We start from the raw sequence: 16,199 nt of genomic DNA on the forward strand, positions 1-16,199 counted from the left end.
TTCATCTCTCTTGCTTTCTGAATCTCCGAAATATGTTTTCCTCTTTGACTACATTATGCTAAAAACTTGTGAACTGGGACACAGAAAACAGGAACAGTAATGGAAAGACTGGGTCCTGGATAAGCATACAATTAATTATTCACTATTTAAAAGTCTTGAAGGTATAATCCAAAATGTGGGTCATGGAAATTTTTAAGGACATAGCAATGTTATGAGACAATCTTACAGTCTTCTTTTGTGTAACAGGTCAGTTAAATAATGAAGGGTAAGATTGAAAAGTAAGACTTAAGCAACATGATAATGAGAAGGAATTTTGTTTCCAACTTTACCTTAAGCAACATGGATATTTAATAAAATCCTTTGGAAGTTACTTTCCTATTTCTCCCTAGAATAACTTGACCAATGAGAAAATGCAACATATAACCCACTAATAAAATAGTTACAAATAAACACAGACTTTCCTTTGTTTCAGAGTGATTTCATGCAAGAAATGAAATAACTAACGAAAGCCACAGTTATTATTGCCCAGTGAAGGCAAAGTATTTACTAAAACCATAACCCTTAAAGTTAACTGAAAATACTGCGGGAAGACTGTTGAGTATTTGCCCCAAGTGACTTTTTAGCAGTCTATACATCTATAATACTGTCAGAGTTTATTTTATTATTTTAAAGGATTTCAATTTACTACTCATATCAGGACCAACAGTTAACAAGTTCAGTCATTTCTTTATTTACTCATGGTTAAAAAATAACTGAAAAACAAACAATCCAAAGTTGGGGGAGGGAGAAGGAAGGAAAAGCATGCTTCCATGATGCCATTCTAAAGGCAAAAAGTTAAAACATTCCTACACTTGAAAATGACTGAAATATTTTAATAATCTTTCACTTCCCAGATGAGGCCAGGTGGAAGCAATATGGCAGTGTTACTGGGAATTCCTGGGGCTTGGACAAGGCTTCAGAAGGGTTCCTTCCTTGGCTCCTCTCAACCACAAAGAAAAAGTTCTTTGTTTGCTCTAAAGAGAATTCAGGAGAAATACCCGCTGTTTTACAGCAGATAAAACTACTGAGGTATGTCTCTTATAGCTAGAAGCAAGATAATGGACAGTTATTAGACCTCTACTTCTATTATATTACCTGATAAAAACAGATGAATTAGGCTCTCTACTTCTAACATATTACCTTGATTAAAAAAAAAAAAAAGATTGACGCTATTTTGTGTGAAGTAAAGACCTCAAAGCAATTTTGGCCTTGTTTTCATATGCAGGAAGAAAAATATAGATTTTTCCCTTCTCTGTTTCTAAGGCCACAGACTCAGGGTGTGTAGTGTATGCTTTCTCAGAACTTGATGGTACACTTTTTTTGCCAGGATAATCTCATCGATTCCAAATAGAGGTCAAGCCTTCTGGATGATTAAAATGTCATATACATATTTATGCTAGTTTATTTCTTAACACCTTAACAAATTTCTTTGCTCGTGAGTCTCATTTAGTAAAGCTTCTGATTGAGCCAGTGAACTAGTGCTTAATCATTTGAGTTTGAATGTAATTAGTCTAATGCTTTCCCATATTTCTCTCCACTGACTGAGTTTAATAAAAATCTTTCTCTGCCCTTCAGATACTCTGGGTAGAAAGTTCTCTTGTTTGAGACAAGACTAGCCAGTCCTTCCAGGCCCCATGGACGCTCAGCAACTTATGAGAATGAGGTGCCCCATTTGACTGTGTCCATTTTGAATTGCCATTTCCATTATGCCATTGCTTAAAATAGATGAAGACTCAAATGAGAAAAAAAAAAATCTACTGAAAACCTTTCACTGCTGATTCAACTTAACAACAGTTATTTTGTGGGTTGTGATGTCAATGTCTAATTATTATAGTCCAATTTTGCTGTCTTTTAAAATACAAGGAAAATTGTGTAAAGAGTCAGGGACCAAATATCCTACACGTGTGCAGAGGAAAGCAGAGGAGGCAGGAAGCTAAATAAAAGTTTGGTCTGTGCCCACTAAATATGGAAGAAGTGAGAAAAAGGAGAGAGACACTTTACCATCATTCACTGGTTTGTCTAGGTTTTCAAGTTCCCAGCAGAACCAGGAAAGTCATTCTATAATAAACAAATGATTTCATGGTAATGAAGTTAAAAGTTGCAAAAAAGGAGTCAAGAAACTTGTCGGTACAGTAGAAAATGGACGGAACACTGTAAACCAGGTATGATGGAAAAAATAAAAATCATTAAAAAACAAAAGAAACTCATCGGAAATATTTGTTTGTTTCCCTGGCTACTTGGTATTCAGGTATAATTGAATGCTGAGAATAGATCCTTTATTTCTACTTAAAGAAATGTGATCATATTAGAAAATGTATTTCCTAGTTCTGATGCCAGTCCGTGTTCAAAATACATGATCAGAGGAAAATATACCTTTTTCTAAAATTGGCCATGCTCTGTGGCCAAACTTAAGATTTTGCTAAGCCAGTGAAAATATTCCTAAGATTGCTGTAATGCACTTTGCCACCACGAAGCCAGTCTTTTTAACAAGTTTTGCACAACTTTGGAGAGAGTTCACTGGAGTACAGGTGCTCAGGTGTAAAAACAGGATGTGAAATCATGTCAGGAGGCCAACTGGAATTTACACTTTTTTCCCAACATAAAAAAGCAAGGAGATTTTGAGTTAGTACCAGAGCTGAGGGAAAGCTTTCCCAAGAAGATACTATCAAGCTGAAATCTAAAAGACAGATTTTCTTCAGCCTCATAATTGACCAAGGTCGAAAAGCAAGAAAGAAAACAGAATGTAAGCTGCAGCTGAATGGCTCCCAATTAATTAAATCTTGAGTGTCTTCTATGTGTACAGTATGGGCTAAGCTCTGGGGATATAATGGTGTGCCAAAACACACTCAGACATGGTTTTCGTGTCAGTTCCTCTCTATGGAGGGAGATAAACACTAACCACATTACAGAAATAAGTATAAAATCATCGATCTGTTAAATAGAACAAGATGCTAGGGAAGCATATCCAAAGGGGATTTGATCTAATTGGGGATGCTAAGGAAGTCTTTTCTGTAGAGGTTACAACAGAGCTGTTAAATGAGTCAAATGTCTAAGGAGAGGAGAGCATAGTGTTTCAGGCAAGGGAACAGCATGTATAAAAGTTTGATGGCCCATCCTCACTAGAGAGACTTTTCTTCTCACAAAGAATGTTGTACAACTTGTGAGAGTCTTAAGAATTTTTTTCAGTTCAAATTCCAAATAAATTATGAAGTGGCTGAAAGAGTAAAATAGCCAAGGCCTTACACTGGGCATGGGCAGCAGGAATGAGCATGATTTTTTTTTTTTTTTTTAATGGCCGTACCCATGGCATATGAAAGTTTCTGGGCCAGGGATTGAATCCCAGATGTAGCTGCAACATACACCACAGCTGAGGCAATGTCCAATCCTTTAACCCACTGTGCTGAGCTGGGGTTTGGCCCCATATCTCCACAGTGACCTGGGCTGCTATGATCGGATTTTTAACCCACTGAGCCATAGCAGGAACTCTGGGGGTGGGGGGTAGGAGGTAGACATAGAAGGAGAATGATTTTCAGGTGCATTGAGGCAGTGGACTAAGAAAGGAGGAGACGAAATATGGAAAGATGAACTCAGTACCGTACTTAGATCTGGGAAAAAGAGGCTCTGAGCCCTGTGCTCCACAGTATCCTCAGATCACAAGTATATACAATACATAAGCAAGAAATTATTAGAAAACTATAAGCAGTTCTGTCAATAAACATCCATCCTTGTGACTGACATGCATTAGACTAAAGGGAAACTCTTTTCCCTGTCTTCGAAGCTACCTCTTGAAAATGAAAGCAATTGCATCTGAATGCTATGAAGTATTATGGATTATGCTACCCTCAACATGAGAAAAAGAGAATGCTTCAACCATCCAGGGAGGATTTGGTCAGCAGAAACACTTAAATAAGAGAAACGATAGATTAATTAACTTGTCAAATCCTTCTCATATGAATACAATGGGTACTTGCTTTAGGAAGTTTTATTTCCCACTAGTGCTGAGCATCCGTTTTCTTGCTTTTCTCCATAGAAAGCAATTCATTGTTCTGGACTTACTCCAGATATGCTCAGTATTTGCAGTTATTGTATATGATGTCTAAGGAATATTTTGCAGTATTAAACAACTCAAATTGTTCTTAAATTTGTATGCATCTATGTCTAGATGTATTATACCTAAAGTGTGATACCCAGTTGTTAACATTGGCAACTAGATGGACATTAAATGCTAGAAATCCAAATAATTTTCTTTTATAAAATTGTTTAATAAGATTAATTAAATTCCCAAGTATTAAAATAAAAATTTCAGCAGTATTTAATTTTACTTTATAACTTGATCTTCATAATTTACATATATTCATTGTATTTTATAGTTTACATTTTACCTTTTAATTTTAATAATTTTGTATATTTTAGAAGAAAAATAACTATTAACAGATGAAAAATTTTCATTTTACTGCACTTAAAATTTATATTTTTGATTATGATACATTGAAATTTTATATTCTATATAACATTTTACTTTTAAATCTTTTAGATCATTGAGAATGATGGCTAGTGAAGAATAGAGAATTGTGATAGAAATAGAGAATTCAAGAATAGAGATTAGAAAAGAAAAAAATGGAAAGAAAAAAGAAATAGGAAATGTTCAAAGAAGAATTCTAGTTAATCTAAAAATAAAAATATAGAAACAGTGGAAATGAGCAGATTCTGTTGAGCTAACCCTAATAGAATTTGCAAACAAGAGATTCTAAGCTCTTATTTAACTACTGATCAAAACAATGCAAATTAGGAGTTCTCCTATGGCACAGCAGGTTAAGGATCTGGCATGGTTGCTGCAGTGGCTTGGGTCACTGCTGTGGTGTGGGTTTGATCCCTGGCCCGGGAATTTCCACATGCTGTGAGTGTGGCCAGAAACAAAAAACAATGCAAATTAATAAGAATGTCATTCTCATAAAATCTACAGCTTAGGTGGGTCAGATGTAAAATCCTTGTGACTTTATATTCTATATTAAATGGGGATTTTGTTACTAATTAAACAATGAAAATGAAAAAGCATCAATTTTATGTCAGTTTCGTAATGGAGAAACAACAAAAGTAACTCTGGCTTGCCCTTTAGAAGGTAGAGAAATAATTGGTCTTGAAATCAGCAAATTCGGGAAGAAATCCTCCAGATCATTTGACTGGATGATGTTCTTGGAAATGGTGAAGGTGTGTCCTTGTGACAGTTTGAGAATGTTGCTAGTAAAACATATTCAGGTTTAAATTAATGATTACAATTTTCCATTGCATGAATGTGGCAGAATTTCTAATGTTTCATTTTATTCGAAAATTCTTTCAAATAGAAGGAGATTGTGAAACTGGCTTTTATATTCTCTATTTAGAAACTCTGTTATCACTGTTAAAGTATTCTACAACCAATCTTCATGATTGACTTCAATTAATGGATGTATTTGTGATAAGAAACAAATTCTCAATTAAAATACCATGAAATGTCCCTTGCACACAAAAAAGTACACATGGAATTACTAGAACTAAAAAAGGAGTCAAACAAACAATAAACAACAGATAATATTCCACAAATAAAAGTAAATGTCAAACTAGTACATGGAGATAATCTTACTTAAAAAATAATATTGTGTGCCAGTATTCAGCCAAGCTTAATGATGCCTTTCATGGCAGAACAGCAAAATATTTATAGAACATAATGGCCGATGTCTAGAATTTATAGAAATGACTTTGAACTTTGATGAAAGACTGATCAGAAACTTAAGATGGGTAAAAAAATAATGAAACAAATGATAATTCTCTAGTAAGGAGAATTAAAAAATGAATATTAATATGAGATAGTAAAGTGAGATTAAAAGGTCATTCCTCTGAAGTTCTCTTCATGGTGCAGCAGAAACGAATCCGACTAGAATCCTTGAGGATGTAGGTTCAATCCCTGGCCTCGCTCAGTGGGCCGGGGATCAACATTGCTGTGAGCTGTGGTGTAGATTGCAGACATGGTTCAGATCCGACAGTTGCTCTGGCTGTGGTGTAGGCTGGCAGCCATAGCTCCGATTGGACCCCTAGCCTGGGAACCTCCATATGCCACAAGTGCGGCCCTAAAAAGCAAAAAAAAAAAAAAAAGTCATTCCTCAAATTTTAAGAAGCAATAATTATTGTTTAACTTGATTGTACCAGGATTAAGTATTGCTACATAGATAATGTTAATTTACATATATGTCCAATGACCAGGAGAGGAAAACAAATTAGTTTAAGCTAATGAATATTTCATTGGTTTCAGACTTGTTTTTAGAAGTAGAGCTTTTTACTTGAGGGAAGAATTAAAAAACTTCAATTTTAGGCTCTAATTTAAAAGATTGTTGAGAGTAAAACTGTGGTATTGGTAGTAACATGGTTGATAACAATAAAGGTAATTTTGGTGAAAAATCCAGAAAGGTTCTTAATGCCATTTACAACACATGGTTTGATGTTGTTACTAAGAGACATAGTCTCAATACTGCTGATATTGTTGACATTCTTTTGAATAGTTTAAACATTACGTACAGTTTTTTCAGGGTCTGTCCAAAGGTGGAACATACTGAGAAAAACACAGAATTTGACCTAATAGGTACTCTTGGATAAACAATGGGAGTGCTGGTCAAATGCTGCTAAAGCAGTTAGATTTAAACAAGGTTCAAAATTTACCAGAACAGTTAACTGAAATAAGACAAAATTTCCCAAATAGTGAATTGTGATTTTTGGCAGAAAATGAAATTAATTTTGAGTATGTCTATGCACATATTTACTTGCTATTAATAATACTAGCAAAAGCTTAGGGGCAAAAATCTAAATTTGGCTACTTTTAAAAGGATTGAAAAACTTAAAATTTAAAGAAAGTGGTTTTTTATAAATAGAAACTGCATGTGCAAATGCAGCAGAAATGACAATCCAAAAAACTATAAAATAAAAATGAAGAAATAAAAATGTTCACATGATGACAAAGAAGATTCACATACAAAAAAAAAAAAAAAATCCCCAAATTAACTTCTGTAAAGACTATTCTCTGGCCATTGGAGACCAAAGAAAGATTTGAACAAATTGAGGAATACTGCAGTTTTTGTTTTATTTATTTATTTATTTTTTGGTCTTTTTGCCTTTTCTAGGGCTGCACCAGAGGCATATGGAGGTTCCCAGGCTAGGGGTCTAATCAGAGCTGTAGCCACTGGCCTACACAGCCACAGCAATTCTGGATCTGAGCTACATCTGTGACCTACACCACAGCTCACAGCAATTCTGGATCCTTAACCCACTGAGCAAGGGCAGAGATCGAATCTGAAACCTCATGGTTCCTAGTCAGAGTCTTTAACTACTGAGCCACGATGGGATCTCCTGCTGTTTTTAATTTTTGTAATATTTCTGAATTGAAAAAATGTGAAAGCAGAAGAATTAAGAATTATTGTATGAATCTACATATTGTCTTAAGAAATCCTGGAAGTCACAATGTGAGAGTAACCTATGTAATTAAATTAAAACACTTTGTAATATTTTTGAGATGATAATTTATCATATGCAAACCATTACAGTGTTTGAACATTATATGTGAAATGAATATTCACTTCTGAGCTTAATGTTGCTTTACAAATTTAATTGACGATTCCACTTGCCACTATCTCAGCAAAGTTTCTCTAATGGGAATTAATAAAAAGTATGTAATAATTTCAACACAAGAAAGGTCATCTAATTTGGTATTTCCTGTCAGAACTCAAATTATGTGAAAATCTTGATTTAACAACATAATTTTGGTGAGCTAAAGGAAAGAAATATGTATTTTATGTAATAAACATATAATATTTGGAGTTCCCGTCCATCATGGCTCAGTGGAAATGAATCTGACTAGTAACCATGAGGGTGCAGGTTCCACCCCTGGCTTTGCACAGTGGGTTAAGCATCCAGCATTGCTGTGAGCTGGGGTGTAGATCACCGATGCAGCTCTGATCCGGTGGTGTTGTGGCTGTGGTGTAGGCCTGTAGGCAGCTAGAACTCCGCTTGGACTCCTAGCCTGGGAACCTCCATAAGCCACAGATGCAGCCTTAAAAAGACAAAACAAACAAACAAACAAAATATATAATATTTTATAAATTATAGATGTCTTTATTTACTGATCCAAATACCACAGACACATGCAATGATTACATTTAATAGTCTTGGTTATTTTCCTGATTTTCAGTTATATAAAATCCATAGCTTTGTACATATTTAAAAAATTTTTATTGTTATGAGATTGTCAAGGTAGGAAGATAAGACATATTTTAATAATTTTGTTAGCCTGATTTATAACTTTTAAACATGGACCTCCATTTCTGTTCTTGCTTCAGTCATACAAATGTAAAAGATAGACCTGGGTAAACTGCTTCTCTCATGTGCCTGAGATTTACCAGGTGAAGGGCAATGGACCTGCCTGTTAGAAAGTAGCCTGGAGGCCCATGCTTGGTCAGCCTCATTTAGGTTAATGATTTGTAGGATTGTGGACAGCTTGGATTTAGGCCATAAGGATGTACAACAAGCAACACTGTTTTTGATTTCTTGAAAGATTTAAAGCAGGATAGAAAGAGCTTAAGAATACCAGATACCTGGGGATGAGGTAAGGGGGAAGACATCACTTTTTTTTTTTTTCTTTGTCTTTGTTTTGCTATTTCTTTGGGCCGCTCCTGCAGCATATGGAGGTTCCCAGGCTAGGGGTCGAATCGGAGCTGTAGCCCCCAGCCTACGCCAGAGCCACAGCAACGCAGGATCCAAGCTGCGTCTGCAACCTACACCACAGCTCACGGCAACGCCGGATGGTTAACCCACTGAGCAAGGGCAGGGACCGAACCCGAAACCTCAGGGTTCCTAGTCGGATTTGCTAACCACTGCGCCACGACGGGAACTCCGGAAGACATCACTTTTAAGTGGTTCTCTTTACCACCTTTTTCCCCCTTTTTTCCACCCACCCCACTTCTGGGACTTGCCACGCTAAAGACAAGTGCCCAAGAGCTAGATAATATTACCCAGGTTTAGCCCCAATGTTTGCAGAAACCACTCTTGCACTTGTCTAGCTGTCGAAGTTCCCTCATTTAGAAATTGTGTTAGAGTATTAACCCATTATTCCATATTGCTTAGATGAGTAGTAGGTACAAATAATTAAAAAATACTTGGCAAAAATAAAGCCAAAATGAGTTGGCTGTGGGATATCCCTATAATACAGTGAAATTTTATCATGTCATTATGACCTGTTTGCTATACTTCGCTTACATGTTAATTCCTGTCTTGGAAATATTTTTATATGGATAATCAAGAAATTATCAGAAATTTTTTTTGTCTTTTTAGGGCAGACCCCTGGGCATATGGAGGTTCCCAGGCTATGGGTCGAATCGGAGCTGTAGCCATCAGAGATTTAAATAAACTTTTTTTAGACCTAATTACGGGCAATAGGCTTCTTTTCTTAGAACATTACAGACCAAAAAAAAAAAAAAAAATGAAAAAGAGAAAAGTCTGTCTTGGACAGAGGAAAATTCAGTTCCATTTATTTCATGTATTTTCTTTCTCCAGGTCCTCTGGTGGTAAGTAACAGATGGTCCTTGTTTTATAGTTGATAAACCCATGAGCAAACATGTGCTTCATCTTTAGAATGCAGACATAGTTTGTCATCAGAGACTGTATGTCAGTCTGGCTCAGCACTGAACTGGATTTACAAAACCGCTTCTCCCTCCCACTTGGTAGATTATTTTATTTTTCAGTTGTACTGGTTCAAACAGCAAATTCATGTAGATATTTACTCTATTTAGTTGAAGTGACCTTGCCCTGCTATTTTTGTTCTGTTTTCAGTACCAGTCCTTGATAAAGCAAAATAAAAAGTTACTGATGTTTGGAAAGTATAACAAAAATCTTTAAAAAATATGTCATTTATTTTTAAATTTATTTAGAGAAAAAATCTTGCTTTTTTTTTTTTTTCTTCAGGTGACTATGGAATATATCAATACAATAGAGGCAGATATCTACTGTGTTTTGTTTTCTCAGTCGATGTAATAGAAGCCTATAGTAGAAGTTCCTGTCGTGGTGCAGTGGTTAATGAATCCGACGAGGAACCATGAGGTTGTGGGTTCCATCCCTGGCCTCGCTCAGTGGGTTAAGGATCCAGCATTGCTGTGAGCTGTGGTGTAGATTGCAGATGCGGCTTGGGTCCTGTGTTGCTGTGGCTGTGGTGCAGGCCGATGGCTACTGCTCCGATTAGACCCTTAGCCTGAGAACCTCCATATGCCGCGGGAGCGGCCCTAGAAAAGGCAAAAAAAAGAAAAAAAAGCCTGTACTAAACTGTAGTAGTTACATATTGATATGTAACAGATTACTACAACAGTTGGTGGCTTAAAACAATAAACATTTACTATCTTACAGTTTCTGTGAGTCAGGAATCTGGGAACACATGTGCTTGGGGGCTCTGACTTGGTGTGTCTCATGGGGCTGCAGTTAAGATGTCAGCTGGGACTGTAGTCATCTGAAGGATTGGTGCTGAAGGAGCTGCTTCCAGGATGGCTCATTCCCATCACTGCCGGCAATTCTCCACCATATGGGCCTTTCCATGGGGCTGCTCAAGTATCCTTACCTATGGGAGCTAGATTCTCCCAGAGTGAGTGACCTAGCCTTTGAAGCCACATGTCATTGTGTCCACTATATTTTATTGGTCATACAGACCAAACCTGATGTAATGTGTGAGGCAGAATATCAGAGTGTCAATACTGGTCTCTGGGGGCCAGCTTGGAGACTGGCTACTACAAGCAGAATTCTCTTCAGAGCTCCAGCAACTAGGGTTAAAGACAAAGTATACCCAGGAGAAGTTGTGTTATTTGATTTTTTTCAAGAACATTCCTTAGTCTTTGTGATATATACTGGTTATCATTTGGGCCTGGGAACCAAAAATGTCAGTCAGATTCTAGCTCTTGACTCTACCTTTGGAAAAGGTTTGGTCTAAATCCTACTATCTCAGTTTGTTTTTCTTTACAATGGAGAAAATAATACACATCTGTCTATGCTTAGTAGATTATATGCAAGATAAAAGCCTTAGTTTTAAGTATATCGCCAGGCATATAAGAGCTAAACAAATGCCATTTCTCTTTTCTTCTTCGCCTCAAGATAACTGTAAAGCAAAATTTCCCAAGCATTGTGTTATGAAATACCACTTTTCATTTTGCCATCCTCCTAAAAACCCTGAATCTTTTGCTTCTGGCTAACTCTGGCCTCTTCCAGTGTGCCAAGCAAGTATTAACTTTTTATATGTTTATCATAGAGAAAAAAAAATTGGGGGAAGCTCTTCTCTAAAAGAATATTTCTTTAAAATAGCCATTAGAAAAGACATCTGTTAAGGTACTCAGCATCTAATTATAACGGCTGGTCCCTAAGAGATCTATTTCAACACAGGCATGAGAACGTATTTAGCAACATCTTAAAACAGTCTTTCTAAACTTTTCTGATCCTAATAGCGAAGATTCAGACCTAGGTAAGAATATCCGAGGGATGGAACTGGGAATCTGAAGTTTTAAAAAGACTCCTAAAATTCTTGATATTAGATAAATCTAGGAAACACTGCATCTGGTGAATTTACCTGTGGAAAATGTAGTGTGTGGAGTTGGCATAGAGGGGTTGGGCACTTAGAGAAGAGAGAGGGAAGTGCTGAGATTTTTTCACTTAGGAATTCTGGCACTGTCACTGGTTTAGCATTTCTAGGTCTGCGTGTGTGTGTGTGTGTGTGTGTGTCTGTGTGTGTGTGTGTGTGTGTCTGCACGCACGTGTGAAGGGAGTGGGGCAGCTAACAATCTGTGGCTGTTGTGCTTGCAGTTCATTCACTGTTAACTCATGTAGGATGTGCTCACTATGTTTAAGACATCTTACCATGTAGTGGCCTTCCCCGCCCTGCTTAACTACTTTGATATGAGGAACCAGGCAAAACAAGTCTTTCCCACTCCTCCTTTGATAGTATCACTCTAGCCGATTTGAGTGATGCCTACCATGGCCGGGCATGAAACGCAATGAAGGTAATTGACTACTTTAGAGTAATAGAGAAAAAGATCTGCAAGTATAAATTCAGTGAAAAAAAAAAAGGCAAGATAAAAAGCAGCATATATAATATTCTGCCTTTGTGTAAAAAAGGGGGAATTAAGACTATCTTTACCTATTATCATTTGCCTAAAGAAACTCTAGAAGAATACACAGCAAACTAATAAAAGAGAGATTATCTTGAGAGAAGTTGGGGGCAGGTAGGAAGATACAACGCAAAGGTGAGAGTGAGACTTTTCACTATATACCATTTTTAACCAATGAATTTATTACCTTTTTAACAAAACAAAATATAACAAAATGCAGGTCAAACCAGACAAGAATGTGGACTGAATGTGGTACATGAACTGCCATTTGATACCTCCCTTAAATTCTGAAACTTCAATTATTGAAGTCTGAACCTTCGATTCCTTCATTCAGTTCACATTTATTGTATACCTCCTAAGGCCCAGGCCTAATGTTCAGGGTCTGTCTCTGGTCTCAGGGAACCTTCTTTCTCTAGACTCTAGTGGCCCTTCTTGATCATATTTAATTTTTTGGAGTTACTGTCGTGGCATAGCAGAAACAAACCGGATTAGGAACCATGAGGTTGCAGGTTCGATTCTGGGCCTTGCTCAGTGGGTTAAGGATCTGGCATTACTGTGAACTGTGGTGTAGATCGCAGATGAGGCTCAGATCTGATGGTGCTGTGGCTGTGGTATAGGCCTGCAGCTATAACTCCAGTTGGACCCCTAGCCTGGGAACCTCCTTATGCCACAGGTGTGGCCCTAAAAAAGCAAAAAAAAAAAAAAATAAAAATAAAAAATAATCTTTTTATTGTTTTGGCAACTTAGACTAATATATGCTTCCAAGTTGAATCTCCAGTGCATAGGTAAGACTTGCTTGTAGATTAACAGTATATACTTGTAGACATAGAGTTAATATTTTAGGCCAAATGTATTTTTATCTTAATTATTTTGAAATGAACTCTTCTTAGCCTTGTTTATTCTATTGTTAGGCAAACACTTTGTTTATTATCTCAAGACAAAGTTAAATCCAAGCCAAGTCAAATTATTTCAAATCTAGATAAAATGAATATGTAGTACTGAAGCTTAAATATATTTGCAAATAAAATGAGAGCAAAGCTTCTCAATAAAAGACAGGAAATATGACTAAAAAGAGGAGAATCAGCAATAAAATAGAAATCCAATTTATCTTCCATTGAAGGGAAAAAAAATAGATACGACGTCCTCTTTGAATCTGGTAATCTAATGTCAACACTTAACTCTTCTGGAAGTGTATTTGACTTCTTTCTTCACTGTGTCCCCATCTCTCCAGCACCCCACATCCTTAGCTCCTGGAAATGTATAATTCATGTAGAAAAACAACATGTTATGCCTTCTGGTAAAATGAAGACCTGTGTTGTTCCCCATGCCCCTATAAAAGTGCCAGTAGCAGTTTAGATTGTCTCAAATGTAGAAATATATTTCCCACTGTGACACTGGAAAACATTTCAGATTTCTGGGTTCTTAAAGATTCTACTGCCTAAAAATTCGATTCCAGTGTCTGCTTTGTTATGACTAATTGTTAGGCAAGCGGCAGAGTTAATTCAGGACTAATGTTACTGGTTTTAAACTGAGATTAATATTTTGAGGGAGTTCTCATTGTGGCTCAGTGGAAATGAATCTGACTAGCATCCATGATGACACAGGTTCGATCCCTGGTCTCATCCAGTGGGTTAAAGATCCAGCATTGCTGTAAGGTGTGGTGTAGGTCGCAGACCCGGCTTGGACCTGAAATTGCTGTGGTTGTGGTGTAGGCCAGTGGCTGTAGCTCCAATTTGACCTCTGGCCTGGGAACCTCCATGTGCCACAGGTGCAGCCCTAAAAAAACAATTTTGTTTTTTTTTTGGGGGGGGGAAACCTCACTGTCTCTATAGAGCAATATTTCTGATCAAAATGTTACCTCAAGAGCCACAGAAATTAAATAACTTTGAGAAGAAAAAGGTTCATTAACATTTTTATCATATATGCCTGGATAAATGATTTCTTCTAGGCAATAAAACAAACAAATAAAAAAACCCTTCACTACATGTTGTTTATAAAACTTGTTCTAGTTTGAGAGTTAATGCCACATATGGTAGATTTTTGCATCTGTTTAAGTTATCTTTTACTACATTCTCCCCACTCCCCCACTCCCCAATTTAGTGACTTAAAATAGCAATTCACTGCTATCACTCATGGTTCTGTAGGTTGACTGGGATGAGCTGAGCTTGGAGTTCTTGCTTGGAGCCTCTCATATGGTTGCAGTTACATGGGACTGAGACTAGAGTAATCTGAAGGCTTGAGTGGGCTGTATACCTAAAATGGCTTCTTGACTCACATATTTGGCTCCTTGGCTAGAATGGCTGGAAGAGCTATAAGGTGGTATCTTTCTCTTTCTTTTTTTCACATTACCTCTTCATGTGTCTGGCTTGAGATTCCTCACAGCACTGAAATCTCCAGGTAGTTAAAATTCTTACATGGGGACTTTTTCTCTCAGAGCAAATTGACTCTGGCCTACGGCAAATCATTGAATTTCATCTCCCTGACCAGAATCTCCTTACTTGCAACCAAAAGTAAGAGAACTGTACCGCTTTGCTATGAGATAGTTTCAGTGGGCAGTGACTTAAGCCAGGGCAATCAGAGTAGTTGTAAGACTGTTAGAAAATCCCTCAGGCCTTGAACTTGAGTTTTTGTGAAGTGGGAGCTGCTACCTCTGTTTTTGCCATCAGAAGGGGAGAACTTGGAGGTGCCAGGAAGCACCAACTAGAGTCTGAGAAAGAGGCAAACAAAATGGGGAGTAACTGGTAGGGGTAGAGCAAAAAGATGGAAAAAATGAGCTGTGGGATGTTATGGAGCCCAGAATCCATCCCTACTCAGAGGAGCTCTGCCTCTGGAGATTTCCCTGTTATATAAGTCATAGTCTCTTTTTGGCTTAAGTCAGTTTGATTTGGGACTTTTTTGGTCCCTTACAATAGAAAAAGTTGTAATATAACAAAATAGTGCTTGTCTTCAAGTTTACTTTTATGTTAAATATGATCAGAATATTAATTGATTTAAATATTTCTACTTTTTGGGGGGCTGCTCTTTTTATTCCCAAATAATTCATTATCTATCTGAAGATGAATTTGGCAAAGAGTAAATTGGCTAATATGTTTATAGCACACAGGATGTGCCCAATAAATGTTAGATATTATTTATAATTATCATTTTAGCTTACTTTAAAGGGTTAAAACTTTGTTATGGCATCTCCCATCTTGCTACTAAATATGCATGTAGTTATCAGTAAAAAATTAGAAGAATCATATAGCAAAGTGGCTAAAAGTGTGTGTTTTATAATCCATAGATCTGGGTTCAAATCCGGCCCTTGCTCCTCACTTGCTGGGTAGGAGTGCTTCATTTCATTCTCCTTCCTAAAAATTAGAATAAAATAGCTCATAAAGTAAAATTAAATCACGCTTGTGAAGGCTCAGTTTCAGTGCCTAACATAGAATATGTGTTCCATATTCAGTGTAATTATATTATTTTAGACTATGTGAAGATAAATGCTGAAATTTTAATTAACCTATAAAAGACTTGTAAAATAAGTTAAGAATCCATGCGACATTGTATCTCATATCCATGTATCAACCATCCAAAAACTGATACAACAAAGTTGTTCTAAAACTTATGAAATATATTTATTATAGAAGACATGACTGTTAATGTCTTGAAAATTTTTACCTAACACACTTTTTGTAAGATACAAGATTAAAACACTGATTCAAACGTGTTATGATACCTTATTGCTGGCAGATCATATTTGTTCGAAGTAAACTACATTATTCTAAAATTATATATGAGAAGTTCCTGTCATGGCTCAGTGGTTAACAAATCTGACTAGCATCCATGAAGACTCAGGTTCAATCCCTGGCCTTGTTCAGTTGGTTAAGGCTCCAGCATTGCTGTGAGCTGTGGTGTAGGTTGCAGATGTGGCTCAGATCCTGCGTTGCTGTGGCTGTGGTGTAGGCTGGCAGCTAAAGCTCCAATTTGACCCCTAGCCTGGGAACCTCCATATGCTGCAGGTGT

At 36.8% G+C, this 16,199-nt stretch overlaps 1 long non-coding RNA gene across 4 annotated transcripts in view; it reads left to right on the forward strand.

The window, feature by feature from the left end:
- The window catches only part of LOC125126182 (uncharacterized), a 255,757-nt gene that overhangs the window by 66,951 nt on the left and 172,607 nt on the right, over positions 1-16,199 (forward strand). The gene's annotated exons all lie outside the window — the stretch shown is intronic.

The sequence above is a fragment of the Phacochoerus africanus genome, chromosome 4 (assembly GCF_016906955.1).
Source record: "Phacochoerus africanus isolate WHEZ1 chromosome 4, ROS_Pafr_v1, whole genome shotgun sequence".
Lineage (NCBI taxonomy): Eukaryota > Metazoa > Chordata > Mammalia > Artiodactyla > Suidae > Phacochoerus > Phacochoerus africanus.